The following is a 6,695-nucleotide window of genomic DNA, read 5'->3' on the forward strand; positions in this document are numbered from 1 at the left end:
CCTTTTCTTTTTAGTGGCAATACAGAAGTTTAACAGAATGAAATTTGGCCTGTTTATTATCCTAAAAAAGTATTAAAATTCATAGGACCTAATTCCGCTCTCATTGAAGTCAATGGGAATTTCACAGTTGAGTTTACTGGGACTACGATTTGGCTCCTCATGTTTCGAGAACATTATTTATTATGCAATATACAACACAAACTATTTTATCTAGCTGCATAGGTGCTAGAACTGGGAGTCCTGCGGGTGCTACCACAGCCTCTTGGCTTGACGTAGATTCTATCACATGCAGGGTTTACAGTTTGGTTCAATGGCTTTCAGCACCCCCACTGTACACATTGTTCCAGTGCCCCACCTTGCTGTGGTGTCTTTTTTTTAAAAAAAGCAAGAAAGATGTGAAATTGATTTGACATATGCTGTGGTATGGAGGGTTTAGATTATAGGCTCCTACAATGTGGTGGGCTATTGTGTTATTGGGAAGGGAAAATTCTATAAGGGTGATGTTAGGGGGCTTATTCCTTCACCCACTTACTTCCCTGGTCCTTCTCGCATGAACAGAGAGCAACAATACCCGAAGTCCAAAGGTGCAAACAATTCGATGTTTATTGGGGTGAACTTCCAGCAAGCATGATTCCAGTTTCCTTCCTTAGTATCCTCCTTCCCAGCTCTGACACCACAGAGCCTTACACCTGTGTCCCTGTTCCCATTCCTACCCTTAGCCAAACATGATTCCAACTTCCTTACTCCCATTCTCTGTTCCCATTTCCCCCTTTAGCAAAACATGATTCCAATTTTCTTACCCCCATTCCCTTTTCCCATCTCCCCCTTTAGCAAAACATGATTCCAATTTTCTTACCCCCATTCCCTGTTCCCATCTCACACACCCACATGCCCATGCCTATGCCCACCCACACCCACACCCACTCACTTCCTCATTGACTACAGATTGTATAGTAAAACTTGAGTTCTGCTTAGCTATACCTTAACCAATCATTTTCCTGAAATTTAACTAACCAATCCTAACATATTGTAACATGATTATGTAACCAATTATATCCCACCACCTTAATTAGTTTACACCCACCAAAATTAATTATACAGCAGACAGGAACAATCACAGAACCAGAGAGATTATACAGACAAACAATAGCAAATTGGGAACTATAATGACAAAACAATACAGAAGTGAGGATTTCACATCCCAGCTATTGATAAGTGAGTTCTTGCCAGACAGGATGCTATCAAACTAAGTTTTCTTTTACATTTTCTAGGCACTTCCCTTTCTCTGGAGGTGATAGGAATACAATCCTGTCCTGATAGTGCCTAACAGCCCAATAGCACCTTATTTCAATGTGACTAGTTTGGAATGTGAGGATGTGACTGTTCGCTTCCCAGCTTATGGCTGCCTCTGCTGCTTAGCCAAAGGCCTTAGCCTAAGAACAGGGCCTCAGACTGTCACAATAAGAGAAGGCCCTTACACCAGCAGATAGTGATTTTGATTCTTTCTTTTATACCTCTATAATTAGCCAAGTGATAAGAATACACCTAAATTCTTAGAGTATAGGCCTTTACAGACAGGCCTGAATATCTATATCCTAACAGGTGACAATTCATCCCTGTGTAGCACAATGCCTATGCACCACAAATCTCACTTAAGATCTCAGGTTTAAGTGTAACTAAAGAGGGGCATAGTCCTTGTGTTGAACCTCCGCAAAAGGGTGAATTTCGCCAGCAGGCCCTGCTCTTGGAAGTTGTATCTAATGGGTGTACTGCTGACTTCAGTAAGGTGCATGAGAACAGGTGTCTCCTCACACAAAACAAGAAGTGGAGTCTAAGTGTTTATGACTTTAAATTGATTGGTTTTAAAATTTGTAAGGCACCTAGAATCCCAGACAGGTCCTGTAAAAATGAAAGGAGATAAATATAATCATGAAGTTGTAAAAACACAAAGCAACTATGGAGATTGAGAATAACTCAGAATTTACAGGTGGAAACAATGACACATGGCCAGTTTAGAATCCCAGAGTCTCCCAAACTGTAACAAAGCAAATTTTTAATAGGCATAATTCAGAAACAGATGAAAAAACAGTAGTTATATGAATATCTAACCAATTCAAGTGTGGAGGAGGGATTCCTTGATGAGGAAAGGAGTGTTCCCTTGAGATTTGAAACCACTGTGTAGAACTGAAAAAGCCCATGTTAAATACTACCAAATACTCCTTTACAGATCCAAGACATCACTGTTAAGTAATAGCTTGTTTTTCATCATGAGAACAGTCCTTTTTTAATAGAAATAATGATATTATTAGAATACAATTGCTGCACTAGTTGATGCTGTTATAAAAGGCGTATTGGCCATACTTCATTGTAGATTTTTCCTGCGAGTTTACCATTTAGAATCAAATTCTATATTCAGTTCATAAAACAATGCTCATCTTTAAAGGAATAGAATCAATTAACAATACATTTCTCTCTCTCTCTCTCTCTCTCTTCTCTCTCTCTCTCTCAAAAAAAAGAAAAAATCAATTTCTTGCAATTTCCCTGCTCCACTGGCACAAATTGAACCTGAAACTGACAGTGCTGATTGGATGATTACTCTAAAGTAGTAGACTCCTTGGGTGGCATAGATCCCATGCATTGTAGAGGATGATGTTGCAACTTCGCAGTGTCACCGAGTCACTGTATAAATCAATGTGTTGATTTACGGTACTTGTACAACAGTTGGGAAGATAACAGTTGATACAGAATAAATATACTAATTTATTCTCAGGGCTTCGCTGATACCACAAACCACAACTGATTCCTTAGTGTGAATTAAAGCGCATGTTTACTTACAGCCAGGTGTTTACAATGCATATATTTTGGGCCTGATTCACCTGCCATTACTCCAGCTTTATAAATAGGGGTCAATCAAATTTGAGGCTGTGAAAATCATGTCACAGACTGTGAAATTTGGTCTCCCCCATGAAATCTGGTCTTTGGAGGCAAGCTCTGAAGGCAAAGTGGAGATCAGTGGCTCATGGCCCGGCACCTAGCTCTGAAGGGAGCACCGCTGCCAGCAGCAGCGTGGAGGTAAGGGTGGCAGTACCGCCCCCACTAATAGACTTGTGACCCCCTTTTGGGTCTGGGCCCCCAGTTTGAGAAATGTGGCTGAGAAATCACTTTTATGGCTTGGTCATGGCATAAACAACACATTTCACAGACGTGTTACACATCCACAAAATTTGCTATTTATGCTGTGACCCTAACCCATGAAAAAAGTGGGATTTCTCCGAAATTTATGTTATGCTTCTGCTCTTTAATCTTTAAGTGTTTATCTTTTTAAACGTTCACAATTATTAACTATTCAAAGAGTTAAGGATTTTCACTGACTCTACTCTCTATGTTGCCAGGGAAAATGAATTGCAGATTTTGTCCTTCCTACCATTGTCTAAGAAATAAACTTTCTGGAATATTTTACAAAACACAAATATTGAGCAATTTATTTGGGGCTCTTCATCTCTCTCAATGTGCATTACAGCATGTGAACATTCTAATTATCCAGCAAATGAACATAGTGTCCACAGTTACCTCCTTATATGAGCTCCCCCCTAATATGGCTACACCCTTCAGGCTCCTGTGCTGAATTAAGTCCATTATAAATATTGGGAGAAATCCTGAGTTCATTACAAGTCAATGAGAGATATGCCATTGACTTTAATGGGAGCTAGGATAACACTCTCCCTCTTTATTTATAATACAAAGTGTTAGACGACTTTAGGACATGCACCTCATTAATACAAAAATGTTGCATTCCCAAAAACAAAAATTAGGCCTGGATCCAACAATTGATGGCACGGACTGGGCACACCTCTGCATCCAATTGCAGGATTGGGGCTTTAAAAGGAGAAACATTTTTTTCAGCAATCAGTTTGTGAAAAGGATTCTATTTCTGAGAAGTTTTATCACATGACCAGAAATTTCATCTGCGATCTTGAATTCTATCATGTCCCCATATCAAGTAATTCAATGAAGCAAATGCCATGGTCTGCTGGCTTATTGTAGTGAATCAAATGTCCAAAAATGGAATGTGGGCCTCACCCTTTAAAATGTGGCCATGAAACAGAAATATACTTGGCACCTGTCCAAATCCCACATTTGCACATGCAGCCCATGGGATTACACACCTACTCTAGCTACCCAGAAGTACAAGCAAGAGCAATTTTTGGCAGGTGTGGCCATTACATCCATGTTTGGAAATTTGGTCCAATTCATTTTAAAATACAAAGAGGAAGGTTCAACTTAATATACAAATCGGGCTAATAATACACGTTTCCAGGATACGTTCAGCTTGTGCACTAATTTTGGACTCCTAGCTTCTTCGTCATAACATTTCCTCTCCCTATCTGTCAAATGGAGTTTAAATGAACAAATAAATCCCTAAGTAAAACAGTCACCAAGAAATCAAATACAATTAAAAATCTTTTCCCACCTTACCATACCCAGCGTTAGTATTATACATTATGAAATAAACAGTAAACTGAGGACTCCTGCACTGTACTGCATTGTCAGTCACCGAGTTCTTTACTTTTTTCAAAATATGGAATTAAAATTAGTCCAGTTTCAGTTTAAATTGTCCATCAGCTGGTCACTTTAAAACAAAGTATATTAATTTTGTAAAATATATCCAGTTCATGTTCTGTTTGTCTGTTGAGGGAATTATGCCACCTTAATTGTTGTTGTATCTGAGTGCCTCTTTGTATAACACTACTGTAAGCGGTACTATGTTTTACACAGTTTATAGCACTCCTGTGTTGGAGTCTTATGTTTAATAATTAAAGGTAGCTTTTACCCTGTAATTTGATGATTAAATACAGTAAAATGTTGTACAATGGATTAAACTTTCTTGTACTTATACTTTTCTCTGGCAGAATGGATTTTTTTTTTATAAATCATCAGTCAGCAACTAAAGGCCCAACACTTCCTCCCAATTACACACATGCAGTTGCTTTCACGTCTGAAGTTTAAGAGAGAAGGATTTGCCCCTTACAATTCCATTTCAATAAGCAAGATGTTACTTCTACACTACAATAGTTCAAGCAATGTTGCAGAAACCCTGAAAAAAACAAAACAAAACACTTTTCTATGACCTTGGGCAACACATACGCAGTTCTGGTTTCTATTGTGTCTGGACCAAGGTTTCTATATGGAAAAACTAAACTGTTTTTTCCGAGTCTGCTCAGTGCATGTTAGTTATGGCCTGCAGCCATACCATCCTGGATTGTGGCCTACTCCAGATCTTAATGGGGTCGGTCCTGTTTATCACCTCAATGAGAAACCACCAAGAAAACACACCATTCAGTAGGAAGTGATGTTAGTGTAGGTGGCATTCTTCCCTTTGAGTCAGTACTATTGCGCAAAATGTCCCACTAGCAGAGGAGTAGGGGACACAGTGCTGATGAGATGAAAAGCTATGACCCTTACCACTTGTGCTTATTAAAGAGTCCATATCAGTTTTCTCAACATCAGAGTTGTTAAGCCCAGTGTACTCCCTACATTTCGCTATGTGTAATTACATTCTAGCTACTTAAATTCCATCTGCAGTTTCAACTGGATAAGCAATTCTTCATATCATCCTGTCCAGAAGTATTGTGTAGTGTTACTATGCATAAACAGCTATTGCAGTCCAACATATAAACATCTGCATTTGAGTAGGGGGTGATATAATTTATGTTAAAATAAACCAACAAAACAAACAAACAAACAAAAACCCTGACACAGGTATATCCAAGCATAAATCAGCTGAAGACAACAGTGTTGCTATAGATCAGTGGCTTCCAACCTGTTGTCTGCAGACCCCTGTGAGTCTGAAGACTATGTCTAAAATTTCCAAAGGGGTCTACGCCTCCATTTGAAATTGTTTAGAGGTCTGCAAATGAAAAAAGGCGGTAAACCACTGCTATAAATTAACATTAGTGTCACAGAGAGCAGAATTTGGCTTATAATTTGTAAAAGTGCTTTGGGTTCCTTTGGGCTGAGAACCTGCTATTTATATATCATGTTCTTTTAATGTAACACACTGAGTTTGCTTGTATAAAAATTGAGCAAGACATAGACAAGTCAAATAAAAACTTAAGACGTTAAGATAACGTCCTTCTGATTGTAAAGTTAGATTTGTAAATTCTCCAATTGGTATATGCAGATTCCCCATACAGATTTAAGCACAGATAGAGGAGAGAATAGACTTTTTTAGGCTTTGTCTACACTAGAAAGTTTTGGTGCTTTAACCATGCTGATATGATACAACCTCCCCGTCTAGTGCTGATGGAATTACACCACTAAAAAGTGCAGACAAATTCAAGTTAGAAATAAGGCATTTTTAACAGTGACGTTGATTAACCATGGGAACAATCTACTCAGGGAAATGGTGGATTCCCCGTCTTTTGAGGTCTTCAGATCCGGACTGGATGCCTTTCTGGATGATGTGCATTGGTCAGACACAAGCTATTGGGCTGAATACAAGGGTAACTGGGTGAAATTTAATGGTCTGTGTTATACGGGTCAGACTGGAACTGGATGATCTAATGCTCCCTTCTGGCCTTAAAAATCTGTGAAAAACTTACTCTGGTTCAGGAAGTGCAACAAAATGTAGTGGTATAATGCCTCCACAGTAGGGTTTATACCAGCATAATTATATTTGTCAAATAAAGTATAAA

The sequence above is a fragment of the Caretta caretta genome, chromosome 2 (assembly GCF_965140235.1).
Source record: "Caretta caretta isolate rCarCar2 chromosome 2, rCarCar1.hap1, whole genome shotgun sequence".
NCBI lineage: Eukaryota > Metazoa > Chordata > Testudines > Cheloniidae > Caretta > Caretta caretta.